The following is a 22,039-nucleotide window of genomic DNA, read 5'->3' on the forward strand; positions in this document are numbered from 1 at the left end:
AGGAATTTCATTAGTGAAGTTCCCATTCTTTCTGGGTTGTTCCTAGAAATAAAGATAGAATTAATAACTACTATGATGATGGAAAATAGGAAACCTAAATGCAGTGTTACAAAACATCTGTAATTAAATGGCAATTTTGAATTAACCTTTGCATTTTGGAGTGTAGAAATAATTGTGAAAATCTACATTTTACTGCTGTGGTCTCAGTGCCCAAACCACTCCATAAAATTGTGCTGGAGGTTTTAGCATTGCAAAATATGGGAAGTATAGAAATAAAAATACATTAATAAAAATTTACATTTTCTTAACCATGCAAATTAAGTTTCAGCCTCGTTAGTGAAAAATAAGAGTGGAAAGCAGGAAGAAATGTTATTCAAACCTTTCAGTGAGTCAGAATAGGTGTGACTGAATTAGTTAAATATATTTTTATGACTGTAATCTATGTGAATAATATAATCTGTCATCATCAGTCGCCAGGATGATACCTGCTGATGCCAACTGATGACACCAATTCACCGATTTATTAAAATTAGAGTCTTACGTTCTTAAAAATCAGCTTTTGAATGCCGGCCAAACCCAGGACATAGCTTAAATAGAAGCATAACATAGTTTGGAAGACAAACGCCCTAATGTGAAAATATCTCTCCAGCCTATCTGTTGTAATTAAGTGCTGGTGGTCACCAGACAGCATACATTTCCCTAGACAGAAAAGTCCAGGATTTAACGCAGCAGCAAGCCCGGGTGTAGTAACCTGAGCTGAGTAACAAGGGAAGATATATTGAGAATGAAGGACCCCAAGAGAGCAAACTCTTGCATTGCTTCTCACTGACTTTACAACCTGTAGAGAAAGCCATGCATCCTGCACTGAGCCACCCCTTCACTGAGTGGTGGGTGACAGGCCCTGTCCCTGCCCATCCTCCCCTCGTGGGCGCACCTGCCGGCTGTGCTGGCCAGGTCCAGATGACGTGTCTGCTGCCTGCAGGGTAGCTGGGATCAGGGGAATTAGTTCTGCTTGCCTTGGGAGGCCAGCCCAGCCGCCACGGTTTCTATTCAAACTCCCCTCCACCACTCAAGCTCAACTGGAACCATTTAGTACCCTCATTGTTCTGTGGTTTTTATTTGTTTCCTTCCACTCAAGCACATGTTAGAAAAGGCGACCCCCCAGCAATCTTTTTTTTCCCCCTTTTCACATGACTAAGCGATTATCTTCTTCCTAATCAAAGAGACAGATGAAAAGAGTTTATTAATAAAAGTTCCCCTTCAGGAAGATTGGAAATGAATGATTAGTAAAATACACCCAATTTTACTTATAGACCCCCCTCATAGAGAGGCATCTGTGAGGGGTAGGGATGCCAGAATAGTGGTGGGGACTCAGGCATCTGGAAGCTGTTTGCGATATGGATTAGAAGTCAGGCTGCACATAGATACTGCCTCCAGTCACAAAAGCTTGCGCTGTGGAGGGGAAAAAAATATGCTGCTTGTTTACAGTGCTACTTTTTCCCTTTGCTTGTTATCTGTTTTATTTCTTCCCTTGCTCCTCTCTCCCCACACCATTCATGTGCAATTATGTCTGCACCAATACGCCAGCTGGTGGGGCCTGTTAACCATATCCACCACACCAGCATCTAGGAAAAGGGGAGAAGGAGACAGGAGCTGGGCAAACAACACAGCATTGTGCTTGGGACCAGGGCATTATCTGCTCCCTGTTGCCAGGGACCACTGATCAAAACGGGAAAAACAACTCCTGCACTGGGGAGAACAGACTGAAAATAATTGTGTCTTCAGCTTGCAGTGTATCCACAGCATATTTAAAACAGTGGTAAATCACAGACACAAAACCTCCAAGGGGCTTTAAATAAAGAGCTGAATATTTAAGCAAGTTTAGAATGAGTGGTGTTTTCCAGACAGATCTAGTTTTACCAGCATGAGCCTGAGGTTGTTGTGCTATTTACAAGCATTAAACCAGACCATCATAAAAAATCGTATGAAACCTGAGAACCATTCTAGTGAATAATTCTATCATACTTGTCTTATGAAATAAATATTAAATACATTTAAAGATGCTACTTTTGAATCTTACTAGCAATAGGCTTTTCTGATGCTTTCTAGTTAAAAGCATCAGAAGTTAAAATTTTAGTCTCAAGATCAAGTAAGAAAAGAAGTTATACTTCTATATAAGTATAACTTCTTATATAAGCCTTCTATAAGGCTACTTAAATTCTACATGTGTACATTAGAACATATATTACGGGAGTATCCCACCTGAGTGTGAGGGGGCATGGAAACAGGGTTTTAGGCCTTCTGTTCATCCAGTTTTCCTTCACTCAGAGGAAACAAAATCCAAGCCCTAAACTACCTAAAAAAAAGTCTAAGATAATTTTTAAAAATGAAATTATTATTTTAGACTGGGTTGCTTTCAAATCCAAATTCTCATGCTGCGTTTCAAAGAAAATAAAATTTCTCCCTTCTCACACCTTATTTGGAAGAAATTGCGTTCTGAAGCAAGGGCATTTCTTTAACTCAAATTCAGCTTTTTTCTAGGAGCGTCTATAAAAAAATGCATTTAAGAGTTGCAGGAAAATACGCCTGAGAAAAATAGATTTTTGTGCAAGCAGATTTCTGAATTTGTCACCATTTTTGTTTATTTAAGAAAACAAAAAGGAAAATTAATTGGAAGACCACTACAAAATAATTCAAACATCTCCACATAATTACAATTACAGCAGCATCATGGTAGGGCAATACTATTGCTAATGCAGTAAATAAAGCAGGCTATTACAGTAAATCCAAAATTGTTAGATTTAAACTCATGACAATGGAAATTCATTTTAGACCTACTGGATTGTATTAGATGTATATTTTAAGCCTCTTAAATGCTTATACATTAGAGGTATAGGGAATCTCTTCTTTTAGAGGAAGGACTGCAGAAAAAACCATACCTTGTAAACAACATTCTTAATGCCATTTATGTGTGTCATTTTACAGAAAAAAAAAATTAAAATGATAGGCATTTATTTCCACAGAAAAAGTTATGAGCAAGACCAGTGTTGTACAGGTTTCCTTAGAATGGGTTTAAGATGATCCCATGACATACAAGTAGAGGGGATTTCACTGGTCACTCCTCATTAGTGCCAGCAAAGTTCTAAATAACATCCCATTATTATACATTCCATGTCTGTTAATATTTAGCAAATTCTTTATATAGTATTAGTAGGCTTGTTTATATCATATTTTCATGACAGTAACAATCTACCTATGCAAGTCTTCTTGAAACAGAAAACCACAACATATTTAAAACATGTTTAAAACCAAGTATTTTTCTATCTATATAAATAATCTATAATTGACTCAATACACGATGCTGCATCTTCCCAGATGCAGACATCATGTACACCGTTTCTTAAAACAAAGTAGCTACTCTCTTCCTTTCTCTTCTTGCAAGTGATGTAAAGTTAAACCCCTCCTTTAACCAGAAAAATTATGTAGTGCCCAGCTAGAGCCACACTTTCAAATTGCTACCACTACGGAAAGCTTCATAGGCAAAGGTAAAAAGAAAACATTGTCTAGGTAGGTCATCATTGTTCAGGCTCTCATGAGGAAGTCCTAGGGTAAGGGAGAATAGCCTGGGTAGTGCAGTAGAGCAGTAGGCATATTAAAATACGTCTCTGTTTAAGACAGAGCGTGGGTCAAATAATGACAGGTTTGCAAAACATAAGACAACTAACAATATTCAAAATTCTTCAGGCATCTCTGACAACCTCACCTTCCTTATGCTTTGTCTGCATTCAATGCCTACACCAAGGGGATTTCCATTTATAAAAGACCAATTTACAGTTAAGAAACCAGGCCTTTTTTCCTGTAGAAGGATTGTATCTATAAAAGAAAAAAATGCAATGGTTGAAACTATTGAAGATAACATTTACTTTCACATCAAAAATATGTTTAGGTTTTGTCTTTGTGGGATTTTTACAGATAATATAGAAATTTTATAAGACGAGAGAATTTTTTTGATGGAACTGCCACTTTGCAGTTCTTGTGTTTGTTAAGCCATATTGCCATACTTTTTCAGAACTGTACCGATAAAAAATTTTTAGAATGATCTGTATTAGCTGAAAACATTTATTATTCTTTGGAGCCATCTAGCTAAGGCATTTACAGAAAATGGAGTGTAATATCCCAATTTTATTCTCTCTTTAAATAGAAGTTCTAAATTCAGTATGTAACATAGCTTGATGTGGAAAAAAATATTTTTCACACATTTTCTGTTCTCTTTAATTCTTTGTTGCCTGGTTAAGATATCCTGTGTGAATTTGGACACATGCAGCTTCACGCACATGTTTAGAGATTCAGACTTAAATGCATGATTGACGTATAACCATATGCAATACATTCATATATTTTTGACATGCTCCCAAGCAGTTGATTTTGTGTATTTATGTAGTAGATGGAATATTTGTTTGCATTGTCCTTTCCATTAAACAAAGGCTCTATGACTTTGTCAAACTGCTGTTAAAGGATAATATGTAAATACGACTTAAAATTGCACATGCAAATGGCCATATGCAATTATGGCCTTCTAGTAAAAAACATGGAATTAATGTGCCTCATTAAATACATACATTTTATAGCAAAAAAAGTTAATAAAACATGTACAGCCCCTACTTCTTTAGTTGTTACCATAATATCATTCATATTTCCACAAAACTAAAAAAAAATGATTTTTCTTTCCTTGTTAGATAGAAATGTTTTATGTTTGATGACATTTTTTAATCAAAGTCTCAAGCAAAACCATGTGGACTGGATGTGAATGTTGTTAGTTGAAACATGAACAGGTGATGATACAGCCTGCTCCTCCATACAGAAAGATATTTAACTAAACAAATCACTAACCTCAATGATTACCAACACTTAAAAAAAAAAAAAAAGAGCAAAACATCAAAAGAGAGGGAACGAGAAGAAAGAGAAAAAAGAGACAGAGAGAGAGAGAGAGCACGACAAAGAAAGAAAGAAAGAAAGAAAGAAAGAAAGAAAGAAAGAAAGAAAGAAAGAGAAAGAGAGAAAGAAAGAAAGAAAGAAAGAAAAAGGAAGGAAGGAAGGAAGGAAGGAAGGAAGGAAGGAAGGAAGGAAGGAAGGAAGAAAGAAAGTCAACTGAAGAGTGAAAATGTTTCTGAAATTAAGTTTAACATCCAGTCACACTAAGGTGTTTATATGTATGCATGTAAGTGTACGATCCATATACGTCCCTACCTCCATCTATGTACAATATGCACAAATTTTATTTTTTCTTGACTTGACTCAGTTTTGTCTGGAGCCTTGCAGTTTCTGTTCAAGGGGAGTATAAGTGAAGATCTTTAAAGAGGTACATATTTTACTCGTGTGGTTGGCCTGCAACCTCTGTTCTGATCCTTCCTTCTATAAACAATCCCCTCATGATGATGTGTTTGTCCTCTTCCATGTGTGGATATATCTGACTCTTCCAAAGGAGAAGAGGAGCAGCATAGGTACATCCTGTGGTAAAGAACTTTTGACTGGGAGTTGATCAGCATTCTAAAGGCATCTTTTCCAGCTGTGAAAGCCAAAGAACAGTTGGCCTTATTTCTCTTGAAATATCTAAATAAGATGAAACTTGGACTACTTCCTTAAAGTGTCCACATCCAGATTAAAAAAATAAAAATAAAATCCCTTCTATTTCCTTAAAAAGTCTTGTTTAAAAAATTATTACCGTCACTATGAACCTAACACTTCTCTGTTTTCAAGTATGGTGATTAAGGAGAGAAACCTGCAGGACTTTGTCCTCCCCTTCTCCCATGGTCATGAGCACAAAATTCCTTCTGTATTGTACCTGTATATGTTGCCATCATGTTAGCCAGCATACCCTGAGTGCTTTGCCATTTAAAGTGAAACTAAAGTGATAAAATCTCATTTTTGCTACTTTTTCCTCTATATCCCCACACACTGTTATTTATCCAAAACTCTTGAATTATCTAGAGTGACATTCATCTTGCCAAGTGGGAAAAAATAAATTAAAGATGTATCTTTAGGGGAAGAACACCTGAAGAACTCCACTCCTTCAGTAGTTCAAGCCATAAGACTATTACGGTGTCTGTGTTCCGCTACTGATATTTGTCTACATATATAATTTTGAGCACTTTTTAATTGTAAATTTAACTCTGCATTTCTTGGATAGACTGTTAATTTTGGATAGACAGGTTAACCATTTCATAGCCTCTAGCATTTTTCCTACATGATTATATGTACTCTTAATCTAATTTTAAGACAAAAGTCAGCAAACAACAACGTGTTTTAGTTTGTCTGTGATATTTCTCCTAGGCAAAAAGTGCCAGATGAAAAGTCCAGTGAAAAGTGTCAGAAAAAAGTAGATTACAGGGCTAAAACAAATGCTTAACCCACTCCAGCTTAATCCAGTGGGCATCTTTTCACTCTCATCAATGTGAATGCCTAGTGAGAATCTCTCTTTTCTGGTGAAGAAACAAGACCAGGTATTGATAATATTTATTAATTTTCATCCAACATCCAGAGTTTATTCTCTGCTTTTCTGCCATCTGAGATAATATATTCTTTCAAAATTAAAACATAGCAGGATGTTTGAAGTTTTTAACCACTTCTCAAATGCAAGAGGTACAAAGACCCAATCCAAATCATCTATTTCCTATCACTCAAGTGCCCCACTGTAGAAGTGACACCTTGATTCTGCTAATTAAAATAAATAAATAAATAAATAAATACTTATAATTTGCAAAGAAAGCTAATTGATAAATGAAGTGTTGCCGATTAGTAGTGGTGCTGGCAGCGTGACATTCCATTATCCCGCCAGATGGCTTGCAATCATGCGCAGGGATGTGATCCCTCATACAGAGGGACGGGATCCACGGCAGCTCACCCCCTCCTCCCCTGCCCTGACTCCGGGCATCCCTTTCTCTGACCCCTTTGCCAGTCCCGCGTCCACTTTCGTCCCTGTGCTCAGGGTGGAGGGGCTGGCTGTTGTGAAGGCTCAGTGTCGCTTGGGCTGGGTGACAGCCTGTTCTCCACAGACATCGCTGTCAGAGAATCACAGACTTCCACATGTACAAGCGAAATTAACTTCTGTTAGTCTGACATTTTCTGCAATCAATACTCACAGGGTCCTTGTCTCTGGGATCAAAATTCATAAATCAAAAGCAGAAAGCATGAAATAAGGTATTTGATAAATCCATTAACTGAAGTGGAAGTGTACTTCTGTCACACTGTTTAAAGACTACAGTAGTGCTGGCTAAAGGGGGAGAAATCTAACAAACACATTAAGTGAAGTGCTGGCTTGTGTTTGTTTGAATATATGGCTCAATCTCCCTTGCTGAAGGGCTTTATGCCTGGGCAGCAGACAAGTTGGTTACCCTGGACTCCACGCTGCACAGACTGCTTTCAGAAAGCAGAAAAACACCAACTAAACTACCATGTTCTGATGGACAATCCTCTCCTCCCACTCCAGAACAATCCTAGGTAAAGACAAATCTGCATTGCAAAATGTAACACCACTTCAAACCACTTTTAGTTCACTAAAGCTGCATGAGCTTAATGTGTGGGTTGTTGTTTTCAAGGGTTAGAAGGAAGTCCAAGATACAGATAGATAGGGACCAAGAAAACTTTTGTTGCATCATTCAGTCCAAACATCCAAGCAACTCCTAAAGCTCCAAGGACTACCTGTCAATACCGTTGGGCATCTAGGAATTTTTTTTGAACAGAGGGTCAAACCCACACCTGGTGTCATCTGATGTGGGTCTCTCCAAGTGACAGTAATTCTCCAGAAGCTAAAAATGTATCCCCCAGTTGCGTACTCTTAAAATTTACTATAGAAAGATATATCTGTATTTTTCAGCTATGATTCATGATATAGAATTAGTGGTAGAGGTTTACATCTGAACACCAATAGCATTATTTTAACAGAGCTACTTTTTAAAGAATATCATAACTGTGTTTTCTGTGATTGAAAACTGCAATGTCTTCTTGATACGTAAACTGCCTAATGGCCAAACCTTGTATCTGTAATGTAATATAAAAGGTAGCAGTAGACAAATTGCTTTCATTAGACCATTTCTTTATATCACTTCAAATACCATGACAATACACTTTCCTTCTTTCATACTGTAAAATGAAGACAAAACAGCTGCTTTTCTGTGTGACAAAATCTTCTTCAACAAGAGCTGCCTCTAAGTATAACTGCATGTTATCAACGAAGCTCCTATTTTATAGTTTCTGAAATCAGTAGAACAGTATTTTCAGTGCATCTCATTCTATATTTGGTCACTACCTATCAATGAATAGTTTGATTTTGCTTTTCTCTAATTGCAAGCTATCCAATAATTAGAGCAGGTTTTTTTTCTATACAGATCTTTTGTCTTCTAAGTCTGTCAATAATTGTGATTTTCTAAGAGTCTGAATCTACTCTAATAGACCTATGAGAATGACTTTTTTTGCTGTTATGTACATTCAATAAATTTTTTCCCTTATCACTTAAAGGATTCTATTACTCTCTTTTCTGCCCTGTATAATACATCTCCCCTTGAGAAAACTCATGTTAACAGTATAGAAGTCTGCATTTACTTTTAGATAATAAAATTATTGGGCATGTCTGGCTTACCTGAATATTTACAGTTATAGAATCACCCTTATCATAGAACCATTCTAAAATGAAAATGTTCTCAATATATTGGCCTCTGATATTTACTACTCTACAAAACATCTACATGTGGGTTTTTCATCACTCAGGGAGTCTTAGCTGAAAATCTTTTGGGAGAAAAGTTTTTGGGTTTTGGTTACAATCAACATTTAACCCTATTTCTCAATTTTTTTTTCATGAACCCTGGGAATCCTGACTCTGTGTCTTCCCATGGTGGGAGGTGAGAAGCTACAGCAGCTACTCATCTGTTGTGGCTTCCCAAGCAATAAGATCCTCACTCCTTCACACAGTCAATCTGATTCTCGGTCTGCCTGGCTGACAGGTGACTGGCAGGGGGAGTGTCCTGGGAAGCTGAAGAGGCAGACAGCCTATCCACTGATGGAAAACCAGCCAGCCAAATGCCATTTTTATCTTCCCCAAAACTGTTCTGTCAGAAATATGTGGCTTTTTTTTTTTTCTTTTCCTGCATGAAGGAAATTTGTTTTCCACTCAGCTCTTTTCAGGGATTGTTACCAAAGAAGGAACCCACTATTGTGTTTAAGTGAGCTTTCACTCACTTAAACAAAAATTCAGTGAGTTCACTCACAGCAGAATACCAAGCAGATTACCTTGCTTAGGACAATCAGTATAGATGGGAACTTATGACGTTTTCAGATCTCAATCCAGGACTATTAATTGATCCACACCTCTCCAGAAGGGCAAGTACCTAATTAAAAATAGGGTAGAAAGGAGAAACCATTTATGTCTTGTTCTTTTTCTGCTCTCCCTGCTGCAAAGTTGACTTCTCAATTTCCCAGTCAAACCAATCTGAGAAAAATTCCTTCCCTTTGCTTATCTACCCCATTGACATAAAAGACATTTAAGTCTAGGGAACATGATGCTTCAGTGCATAGTCAATTCTTATAATATCTTCATATCTATATCTCTGCAGACCCACTTGGGAGAGTCTATGAAAAAATACACTCAGAAGCAATCATACTACCTAGCAAGCAGCTAACAAGTGCATATGTTTCAACACTTTTCAAGATATATGTAAAGATACAGCGTGGTTTTAATTTTTACCAGAACTGCATCTTTCCAGTGTTTTTTTAGTCCTCTGTAAAGCAGGGTGGTCTGTAAATATTTAGACCATTACCTGTAGAAAAGGAGATGTGATTTCTGTTGATGCTATCCAGTAGAACATGATAACATTATTTAGGAATGGTATAGTAAATCCAGAAATCTTCCAATAGAAACTTACACTGGCCAGCAGTGTTTTGACTCAAAGAAGTGTACTTTGTTTTGGAATTTAAGAAATATTAAACTATTTATAAATGCATTTCATAAACTGAATTAATATTTTTATATGCTTTTGATTCCTAATGAAGAATTTTAGCTGTTGTACAAATAGACAACAACAAGTCAGGCACTTACAAGTCTTTTGAGACTTATTCAATAGAACAGTGAATTCCTACAAGAAATACTACTTGCACTACTGAAATATGACAAATGAAAACATTAAGCTTCTCAATGTAATGTCCCAGGAAAAGGATCTTTTCCATTTCATTCAAAAAATAACTAAAATATCATGACAAGTGAAATGGGAATAATTTTTTTTTTTTTTACATAAACCAAATGAAATTACACTGATGAACCTAGTAACAAGCTGTCATTACAAATAGCTTGGGGTTTTTCTGTTCTTTTTGAGAAAAATGTTCTGCTACCTCTTTGATTCTAGTAATGAATACTACTTCTGTCTAGTAAGCTTTTTTTACTCTTGAAAAGGGAAAGCCCTTTTTTTTATTTGAGGGGATGTCTAATAGTATGTGTTGATTATAAATACAAAACAAAACCTTATATACAGTCATGGAATAGTTTTGGTTGGAAGGGGCTTTTATAGGTCTCTTAGTTCAACCCTCTTACAGTGAGCAGGGTCATCTTCAACTATGCAGTTTAAGTACTAAATCTTCTTAAATTATAAAAATTGTATATTATTAAATACTTTTTCACCGGTACTAAACATATGCTTCCTGCTGTAGTCTATCCTGTAGTCCTAAGAAAATCTATTTGACAGCAGCAATCATTAATACCAAAACATCTTCTACTCTGCTTGTATTTTCTTATATGGGTTTCTCTATTACATTAAAAATAAAAGACAAGATAGATGCTTACAGTCTATGTAAATGCTGAGACCTTTTTAAGAATAAAAAAAAGTCTAATTGCAAAAACAAGTGCAGAAGAGCTCCAGTAGTCAGAGCATTTGTCACTGAAGAGCAACAAGAAGATTAACTAGGTAATGAGAAGATTCATGATGAAAGCCTCCATGTGGTTCAGAGGCAGTTTCTCCTTGGTTCTGGAAGCTCAGAGACGAGACCATTTTCTTCCTCTCTGTTCTAGGCCCCTTTAATTAAAATTCCTAGAAAAGACAAAGGTGTAGGAGTTTTATTTGGGATTTTTTATGCGTCTGCTGCTAGAAAGCAAGTAAGTTCATCTGGTATCCACCCATATTTCTGAAAATCTTCCCATTTTCCTTTTCTGTTTCTCCAAACATACTTTTTCAAGTAGCTTTATGCCTCCATTATGCTGGAGGGAGGATCCGTGTTCCCATTATAGCTCCCGCCATGCTCCCTGAGCTTTTCCTCGAATAGTCTCATCTTGATTACTGTGCTCCCAGCCAGAGTAGATGAAGAGAACCAACATATATGAAAATAATTACCGTCTCTGAAAAGTGTTATAGTTAACTACTCTTAACTCTGCCTTATAGCTTTCCTAAAATTTAAATGTAATGTGCTGGTTCTCACTTGGCAAGAAGTATGAGAAGATATGAAAATAGTCTTTCATTTGTATTTCACTGGACATAGCTGTTCTAAAAACACATGAACAGGTCAATTTTTTCTTTGCTATACTTTTGCTTTCTACCATGAAACAAAGGAATAATGGTGAACCATTATTTCAGCATCTACAGTATTCCCTTGCCAAAGTGCAGGGGTTACATCAATACTGAAATAGAGATATCCTAGTCATTTAGGGCAAGACTGCTTTGTTTTCTTGTAATTCATACTCCATTATGACTTTTGAATTGCCTAGTGTTCCATAAAGTATGCTAATTTAATATCTTAAGGCTATGGCAGTCACCTAAATGTCCATGGTATAGTAAAAAAGACAGCTTTTTTTTTTTTTTTTTTTTTTTACTTTATTAGGAATAGTTTTTCAGAAGCAAGGATGAAGAAAATACTTTCCTTACTATTTTTACAACCAAAACAAAGGGCAAAGCTCCAACAGATCTTTTCCAGAGCCTCTGGAAAAGGCTCTCTCCTATGCCTTTGGAGGCAGGAGAATGCCAGGGAAACTTTTGGAGTTATACTTTCCATTCTATCCCAGCACACAGTTCTAATACCAGTTTGTAATACTTACAAGACATGTCAGGAGTTGTTTTGTTTAATTGCCTTTTTTTGCACATACACAGTTCACGGTTCAAGCAGTGGTGAGAAACCACAAATTGGACATAAATCCTAGTGTGCATGAAGGTAACATACTAGTGCTTATGTCCTCTTCCTCCTATCCCTAAATGAGTAGTTGGCAAGTTTGATAGCTGACTATTAAGAGAAGACTGTAACAATAAGGTATTTTAAGCCAGCAACAACAAGGTAGATGGGTGTTCACAACCTCAATGTAGCAGCTGCAAGCACCTGAACTCATTACCTGAGCCTCAGGCTCAAGCAGAAAGAAGGGAGGTTGGTAAAGTGTGAGAGCTATTTGCAAACATTTTAAAGTACTGTGGTTCCAGTCCTGAATTTGAATGGGAAGCTGTGAGAGAGCTGTGTGAGAGGTTTAACAAGCTGGGTATGAGGCAGAAGAGGAGCCACTCTTTTTTTGCTAAACTGGTATTAAACATAAATTGGTAATACCAGCCAGAGGCTTAGTCCTTCTCATTGAAACTTTCTAGCCATTTACTAACTACCTCAAGAAGCCCTGCCTTTTGCTAGCTGGAACATTTACATAGCCACACACCAAACTAGATCTGGGTGGAAATGAACATGATCTCAAAAACAAAAAAAAAGAGCAGGTTTTAATGTTTTTCAGTTTCTCAATTCAGTTCCCTAAACTGCAGCTAAAATTTTACTTACAAAAAAAGAGACTGTGGGAAACAGCCCAATGCAGAAACAAGTGTTGGGTGCGAAGAGAGGAGGAAACCCTCCTGTTGGCAGAGCTTCTGCCTATGCCAGCTTAAAGTCACCACAAAATTTGTTTGTGCTTAAAAAAATCATAATTAGAGGCTAGTCCTGCTCTTGACAGTAATCCTGAGCCTTTCTTTATAGCCACACGTTGCTCTGCAATTGCTATGGAGTCTTTGCATCCAAGGGTGCTGCTGCTTTCTCTCACCTGGAGACAGCCTGCAGGATGAGGCAGTCTCAAAATACAAAATCGAGCCAGATCAAGTGCATCTAATCCTTACAAGGCCTTGCTGCATGCTAACTGAAGTTAAGATTTTGTGAACAAATGGGAATAAAACTGCAAGAGAATCATTTAATTCACTTATTGATGCCTACAAGGTAAAGTGCACTTTTCTCACCGTGCTTATCTTGATGACTATATGCTGACTTAATTTTTCTTCCTTTAGGTAGTCTAATGTTTTAAAGGCTTTTTCCAATTTGTGATTGTATATTTATTTCAGCTGATACCCTATGAACCACCTGAGCGCATTTAAATGCCATCTACCACATAACAAACACTGATTTCCTGCTAGGAGATGAGGGAGCTGCAGCAGTTACACTGTTATTGTACCACAGTGGCAGGCTGCCAATATGTTCATTCACATTTGTAAATTCTGTCTCTTCTGTAAAAGAATAACAATCATATGTTATTAGAACCGAATACTTTGGTAAAATCTCAAATGTTTATCCAAGACAGTTGTATCATCTTCCTTGAAATTCTGTGATGGAACATTCGTCTGTTACACAAACAGTGACAAAATAGACACAAAATAAATACCTGATTATGCATTTACTTGTAATGGGTCTTTTCCCATGTCAGGGAAACAATTTACTGGTTACAAAAAAAAAATAAAAAAGAAAGCCCTAAATGCCATGTGGTACTTCATGGAGTTTTTGCATGTTTGGAGGACTGCTCTAGTTAAGTCATGTCTTTTTCATGGAAACAGAGAGTAAGTTCATCAAAACAGAAAAACTTCTTTTGAGCCAAGACCTGTGAGATTCTTTTAATAAAGTGACAACTTTCAGTTTCCGTGTAGACCTGCAATGATGCGATTGCCTAGAAAGGCTGCTATTGTTACAGCTACTGTGTAGATAATGAATGAGTGCGACACAAGATACTAGTGAAGTGGAAAACAAGGGATTGTTGGCACAGTCCCCATGTTCTCTTTACAGGACAATTAGAGACACTCGGTGTTGTCAAAACACTTTTCAAGATTTAGTCACAAGTTGGAGGCAATCTAACTGTGATTGCTATTGGCAAAAGGTGAACTTGATTTTCTAAAAGTGTGTGAGTGTTTTAGCATAATTAGTTTGAAATAAGAAATGTTATCTGTATTTATTAGATTTTCATGACAAATAGAGATAACTAATTAAATGCAAATAAGTTTTCTATCTGTGTCATTTCAAAGTTTTCCTTTTCTATACAGTGGAATTTAGACAGATTCTGCATACAATGGGCTACTTGTAGTGAAAAAAAAGGGACTACATGCTTGGGCAGTGCTCACTGGCTCTTGCTCCACCATATCTCAGCATCTGGTGTGCATGCCAATTCATCATCTATCACTTGCATCTCTTTTTTAAACAAACAGAGGTGAAATCCAGTAAGCAGTGTGCATACAGTTCTGAAGCACAAACCGTTTGCACAATTATCTCTTATTGTTATGCACCCAATTTTATTAATTTTTAATTGGTTTATACCTACTCTAAGCAAGCCTAGAAAACCACATCCCTTGTTCAAACTCTTGCTTTTATTTCTCTACTGTAAGGTCTGTGCCTTTAACACATGCTGCTTTTATTATAAACCTAATCTTAAGGCTAAGAATAATTTGTTTTTCTAAAAGACAGCTTTATTTATCAGTCAGGAGATATCTAAGCATCTAAGAATCATGCTGCATTTCTTATTCTTCAGACTGTGGCTGCAAGGGTACTTTAAATCAGGATCTTCGGTTGGCAGTGGCAGTGGATCATCTCAATGGCAACTGGCAGGGACCTTGTTTAAGGATGACTCTGAAGCACAGTGTGCGTACTGCCACTGCACCCATTTTCTTTCTGCAGGGTAAGCTTGCCACCATATGGAAACCACATGGATTACTTAGTGGAGGTCAGGCTAAAACTGATAGCATAACTAGATTTTCTGTCTCAATTATATGAAGTTTGATGGAAACGAAAATACACGGTACAACTCCAGGAGAGGAAATGTGGCTCTTTGCAAATCCTCTTTTGGACTTTAATACCAGTCTGAGCCATCCATTCAAGGCTGAGTCCTGAATGGATATTAGCTAAGCATTTTTATGTTAAGGACAATCAACTGATTAGTGGTTTCAGTAAGTACAAATGTTGAAAACTTCAAATGTGGATATAAATTTGGTGTTTGGCTTCCATTTTTCTCCGTACTTGCACTAAAAAGACACATCAGACTCCAAATCTAGTGATATTGCTTGAACACCTCCTTTTTATATTTATCTATTATACTAGATTTACGGAGGGGTAATCTTGTTCTAACTTTCTCTAGAGTGCTCAATATTTTCCACACAAACAATTTAAGAAGTTATTTGGCATTTGGAATCCAAATATATTACTTGTAAAGGCATGAATCAAGAATTACAATCACAATTAATGGTATGTCAATACTTTTTAAAGAAAAATATTGATGTCCAATGGGTAATCAGGCACTTACTAGATACTATGATCAACTTTCAATGAATGCCATCCATCTAAATTGGGCACTCAAATTACACCGAAGTTTTGAACATTAAAGTATGAGAAAAAATGTGGAGTAGAACTGAACTAAACCATACAGAATTGGCAAATTACTGTATCTTGCTGATAACACCTTTGGGACATACTCCCATTGTTGATAAAAATGGCAAAAATGTTACGGAGTTTTCAAATGAGTTGGAATGAGGTGACAAGTGTCTTACTCCTTTTTTCTACCTCATAATTTTCCCAAAGGAAAAAAAAATTCAGTAGCCTATTTTCCTCATTATATATCAACATGCAAAATATAGCTATGTTTTCACATATAGGATAAACATGTATGCATCTTCAGCATTCTCCAGCATGACTTCAAAGATGTTTTTACTACGACATTTTCCTATAACATAAAGACTATAAATAATAAAGAATAGCACTTAATTAGATTCATCAAAATTTACTGCTTTGATTTGCAATCAGAAATTACCATCCTCGAAAAATATCAGAGATAAGCCTCAGCCGCTAAGTACCACGCAGCTGCTCACTCACATGCTCCGCTCTGGTGGGATGTCTGGGAGAATAAGAAAAAAGGTAGAACCCATAGGTTATAATAAGAACAGTTATTAATTTAATAATAATAATAATAGCAGTAGAAGAAGAAGAAGAAAGGGAGATAATAAAAAGAGAGTAAGGAATAAAAGAAAACAAGTGATACACAATACAACTGCTTCACCACCTGCTGACTGATGCCCAGCTCATCTCCCAGCAGCGATCAGTCCCTCCCAGCCAACTCCCCCCAGTTTATGTGCTGGGCATGAATTTCTGTGGTCTGGAATATCCCTTAGGCCAGTTTGGACCAGCTGTCCTTGCCATACTCCCTCCCAGGTCCCTGTGTAGCTCGTCACTGGCAGAGCATGGGAACCTTTCCCAAACTTGCCAGTGATTTATGTGTATTTTTACCTCTAAAGCTTTTAAGTCAGTGGCATAAAATTGTTCCTCCCAAAAAGCAACAAACACTGTCAGTAGGTCATGCCAACAGTTTGGAGAAGAAGAAGCTCTTCTGTGTACCTGTGGCAGAGGGTAAAAAGCACCAGGTATCGTCATACTCGTAGACTTCTGTGTGTGTCATGACAAACAGGGCAAGGCTTCACACACGCAAGGCTTCATTCACAGAGCATCATACGGGATTCCTGATGTCCACTGTTTGTAAATTTTTACTTTTTTCTATTAATTCATGCACAGATATGTTTCAGTGCATGAGGACTATCAGACTGCCATATAATTTTCTAAGAAATTGAGGAAATACTATGATTATCAAATTGAAGAGGAAAATAGGAGTTAGTGAAAGGTATGATTATAACACGGTCATATTAAACTCTTGGTGGCAACCATTTTTATCTTTTAAAATAATGATGATGGTTAAAAGACTTCTGAAAAGTTTACCATTTCCATGGGGTTTTTTTAAATGAAACCTTGAATATAAATTATTTAATAATAAATTGTTTTCTTCCAAGACCACCAGATGATTACCACATGTTTTTCAGTTACATTTTTAAAAATAATTTTCATCTTGGTCTAAAGACATTTCATGCAAAAATATCTGAAAATATCTTTCAAGTACAGAAAGAAAGGAAACAGCCTGACAATTTGTAAAATTCCTTTTTTGCCCTCCCATCACTGAAAAAACCCCAACAAAACTCTTTATTCCTTCCCTGAAAGATTTTTCATTAAAAAAGATTTTTGCCTGGAAGGGACAGGTAATGTTTCTCAATTTTATTATGTTAATTAATTGCCAGATTATAATTTCTATGGAATTGAATTTGAATTCCATATTAATATTTAATGAATTAACTAAGACTAATTTAATTGTAATGAACACCAACACATTTAATGATGATTGGTTGCTTATTTTTAAAAAATGCCTAACAAATATTCTCATTTTCTGAGGATTGCTGTTGACACTTTAATTTTGTTTTATTTGTGTATCAGCTGAAAAAGCACCTAGAGGGATATTTCTCACCTCACCTCATTGACTGTGGCTGCTCTTCGGAGAGACTGAAAACCTTTCACCGTGTTTTTAAGCATTGTATGATTTTAACCTCAGCATAGTTTTAAAACTTGTCTAACTTCACCAAAATTAGTGATACTTTCCTAGATTTGAATTTCCATGAAAGAAACAAAGACCTTTCATGTGCTAAAGAAATGAACTAGAACTTTGCCTTTTCTGGGGGAGAGAAGTAGAGGGAAGGACAAAGCTGGGCTAAGAAAACCAAATAATAATGCTAGGAAATTACTTCAGAAACTAAAATCTTGTAGAGTCTCAATGCTGAGAGAGGATCTGTAACCCTTCTGCATGCAACTTGCCTTCTTTACACATTTTGCCACTGTGTTTTTATCCTCAGCTTTCAGTTGAATCTGCAGCACTAACCATCACTACAGGTTTTTTACATTATGTCACCCCTTCTCAGAGCAGCACTAGTCAATTCAATGTTCTAAATGCAGCAAAAAGAAAAGGTAGAAAACGAAACCAAATCAAACAGATCACACCCATAATCTAAGTGAGCTGGGGTAAAAGATCACTCTTCTAGCAAAAGCAGCCAAGGTGTAGGGACAAAATCCTGCTAGGAATCACCCGATGCTACTGAATCTGTGTGCCCATAATCTCACTGACTGAAAGGCTTAGCCTTTTTGGAAGGGAATGCAGTCTCTCTTTTCAGTCCCAAAAAACTCAGCTTGGAAATGATTCTGGGTGCTCACATCCCGTCATTACCACACTGCTGGCAGTGTCTTTGCTGGCCCCTTGGATTTGCCTATGGTTGTTGATTCATCCATCCCACTGAAGGCTGCAAAAGAAAATAAATTTACATCCTGCTTGGGTTTATAATCTCAATCTTTTCTTCAAAAAGTGAGAACCAAAAAAGGTTCCTTGGAAAGACATTTCCAATGGCCCATAAAAGGGCCATTCAAATACTCTGCCACAGGCAAGATAACCTTCCAAAAATGCACTAAAAATATTCTGCTTTCTAGGCCTTATCTTTACTTCTCAAAACTTCTCTGAGGAAAAAAAAAAGTTATGAATCATTACTTACTGATTGCCTTAAGTGGACTTCTTAGAGTGTGATAGCATAGCGTGATCCTATCTGCTCACAAAAAGTAGTGTAAGCAGATGCCTACTTCAAAACCTATCTTTATTATTCATGCAATTAAGTGTGTGGCTGCATAAAGCTCAGTGCATATGAGCAGTAATATTACACCATCCTGACGTGGGCTTCACTGCTGTATAAATGAAACCCATATTAAATTTACAAAGGTTACAAAACCATTAGCAGTGATGGCTTTTAAGGAGCAAGTGTTCACCATGACTCACACTTTGTTCATTTGTGCCATTTGGAAATTAAGTATTCTTAATTGCTGTAATGCACCACAAGTTCCAACGCTTCTCAGTGACTGAGGCACGTAATTCCCCTGTAATTTGAGTAAAGTATTCTAATTGATTAATTGAGTTTTCTTGTAAGATTGTGCAGGAGTTTTAGATGCAAGAAGGTTATCCTTGTTCTATATAACATAAAAATGCTTGAACCTGCAATATAAAGTAATGTTATAGGTGCTGAGTGAAAGTACACAGCAATACAGTCTAAATGAGATGACCATTTTTGCTGGCAACAAGTGTGTTGTACTTTACATCAAACATGCGCTATGGGAGGTGAGAAGAGATAAAAGCTTTTTTTTAATGCCATTTAACATTTGCTGTCAACCTTATGCCTTGTGTTGCCTGTCATTTATACGATCAATTTTTGTTTTGTTTTTGTTTTACTTGGTGTAATGCTTCTCACTGCATAAAAACAAGGAACAAGAAAACCCTGACATAAATAAACAAAAAAAATGTTATGGAGATTCATCAGTGTTAGGTAGGCTTCAATAATGGGGAAAAAAAGAGAGAGAAAGGTCCTTTCCATCCCAAGCTGTTCTATGTTTCCATGAAAGAAAGAAAGGGAGAAAGTAAAAGAGCCAAAAAATAAGAAAACAACATCCCCCCCACAAACTACAGTTTATTTTTTTTTAAAAAAGTTCTCCTTAACAATCAAGTTAGCAAAGTAAAATACTAGCAAATCCATACTGTCACCAGTTGATTGAACTGGTCCAAACTCAAACCAGATACAGGATCACCCCTCAAGTTCCCTTACAGAGAGCTACTTAACCTGATTGTCCTCCAGGCTTTAGAAGATAGGAGCTAAAATACACACATGGACTCTGGAAATTTTTTCATACATCTAAATAAATCAAACTGAATATCAAGTGATTTTGATGGGATTTTTCTTACTTTGTTGCCATTCTTTGAATGAATGCCAATTTTGCCATTCTTTCTAAAAAATGGTTGAATTGCTATTGAAATTTGAGGTAAAAGGAGTATTAATATTTCCAGCATGACACAGGCCATTATAAACTTTATATTAGATAAATAGTAAAAGTCCATGTAAAATATAAAGTTTGACCAAAGCTTTCAAAGACATGGAAATCAGTAAAATAACTACATGTTTTTTCTGTGTTTTAGCTGAAATGTGACTTCAGCTGTAAATAAAAACTTGCTTTGACAGCATTTTCTGCCTTTTCTCACATTTAAGAAAATGGCCTGCAGCTTCCTCTAGGTTGTTACACAAATCCAGTCTATCTTAAACAAATTTCAGAGGTCTAGAAGGATTTCAGGGAACATCTTTTCTCCTCCATTCCCCTTCCCATTCATTGCTTTCCTTTTCTAAACCTTTGATTTCCTCAGAACCATGCTGAAAACTCTTGTTTAAAAGGAAAATAATCCCTCTTTTAGCATAGGGAAGTTGATTTGTTGCTTTCCACAGCTTTTGAGGGCACAAAGTTTGCAGAGGACTAGGTTCAATATTTATTTACACATTCTGCTGAACTGCACTCCAGTTACTCACAGAGTAGAAGAAGGGCAAGCCTTTCCCTTTTCCATCTTCTCACAAGTCTGGGTCTCTGAGAAGCATCTCACTGCCGTCCCTTCGCTATTTCAGCCAGGGAGGTGGTTGAGACACCTGCAAAGGTCTCCCTACTCACTCATTTTGTATGAACAACTGTGCTTTAAACCTACTTGAAGCAGTATTATAAAATGACAGAAGTGTCTGCCAAGACCAACATTTGCCTGGCAAGGTGCTTATCTGACTCTTCAGTATATATTTTTAAAACCCTGATGGTTTAAAGGAGTTCTTTTGTTTTTGGTTTTGGTTTTGGTTTTGGTTTTGGTTTTTTTTCCGAAGCACACAGAACACTGTGTGTCCTGCCTCAGGACAGAGTTTGATGAAATTTATTGCAGAATTCCAGACTGGGCTTCTGCTGTATGAGCCTGGAAAAGCCCCAATTTGAGCTAAGAGATCTTCTGAATTACAGGTGTGTAGCTGATGCTTTTTTGCAAATGTTTAATTCTTTCTTCCACTTCCTTTCCCTGCCTCCCTTTTGTTGTTTGATTTTTTTGTATCATTTCTGAAAAAAATACATGCTTCCCTTTCTTCACATGGAGTTTATTCCTAACAACGCCTGCCTCTCTGTCACACCAGCTCACAATTTGTATCACCCAATACACTAAGGGCCACAATTCATTTCAGTCATGGTTCAAAGCTATCCTGAAATAATCACAAAGTGACACTGTGAAATTACTGTAAAAAATTGTGCGGCGGTGTCATGACATTTTATAATTGAGACCTCTAGTACTCATAGCTCTATCAAAGCCCATAAGGAGGAGGGGAAAAAATTGTGTTTTGACAGACATAGCAGCTTGAGATGTGCAAGCAAGATTGTATAAAGTCAGCCATGTAGAAAGTTATCGGATGTTCCAGTTTGTGCCCCCATGAAATTGGCACAAATCATCTGGATTTGACTTCAGGAAGGTGGTTAGGAGTAACATGAGAGAGTAAACGAGAAGGTAATGGCCACTCAATGACTTAACCTGTGTCACAGGGCAACTAATGTGTCAGCAAAGAATCAAATAAAGATGAATGAGCTTATCAGAGGACCATGCACTGCCTCATTGGGTCCAATTTAATTAAACAAAGGAACTGTTCATATAGAAAGATTAATAGAGCAACCATATACAGTAACTGCTATAGAAGTATATCAGAGAAACACATAAACAGTTACAGGCAGCTGTTATGAAATATTTCTCTCATAATATTGATGAAAATCACCAGGTGACCAGAATCATTTGACCAGCCATACACGTCTTGTTGGTAAAGGTCTGAGCTTATGTGTAATTCACAACAGCTGAAGATGCTGCTTGTATGAACCAGCTAAATGGTGATAAATGGAAATTTGCCTATTCAATCTACTCTAGAGCTTTCTCTGAGTGTGTGAAACAGGTTGCCCTCTTTGGGGAAGGACTCAAGCATGTCTCCCAAAGGAAATGTTGCTATATGAAGTCACTTCCCTTGCATCAGAATATTTCTCTGGATAAGAAAAATATTTGGCTTTG

The sequence above is a fragment of the Corvus brachyrhynchos genome, unplaced genomic scaffold (assembly GCF_000691975.1).
Source record: "Corvus brachyrhynchos isolate BGI_N302 unplaced genomic scaffold, ASM69197v1 scaffold146, whole genome shotgun sequence".
Taxonomy (NCBI): domain Eukaryota; kingdom Metazoa; phylum Chordata; class Aves; order Passeriformes; family Corvidae; genus Corvus; species Corvus brachyrhynchos.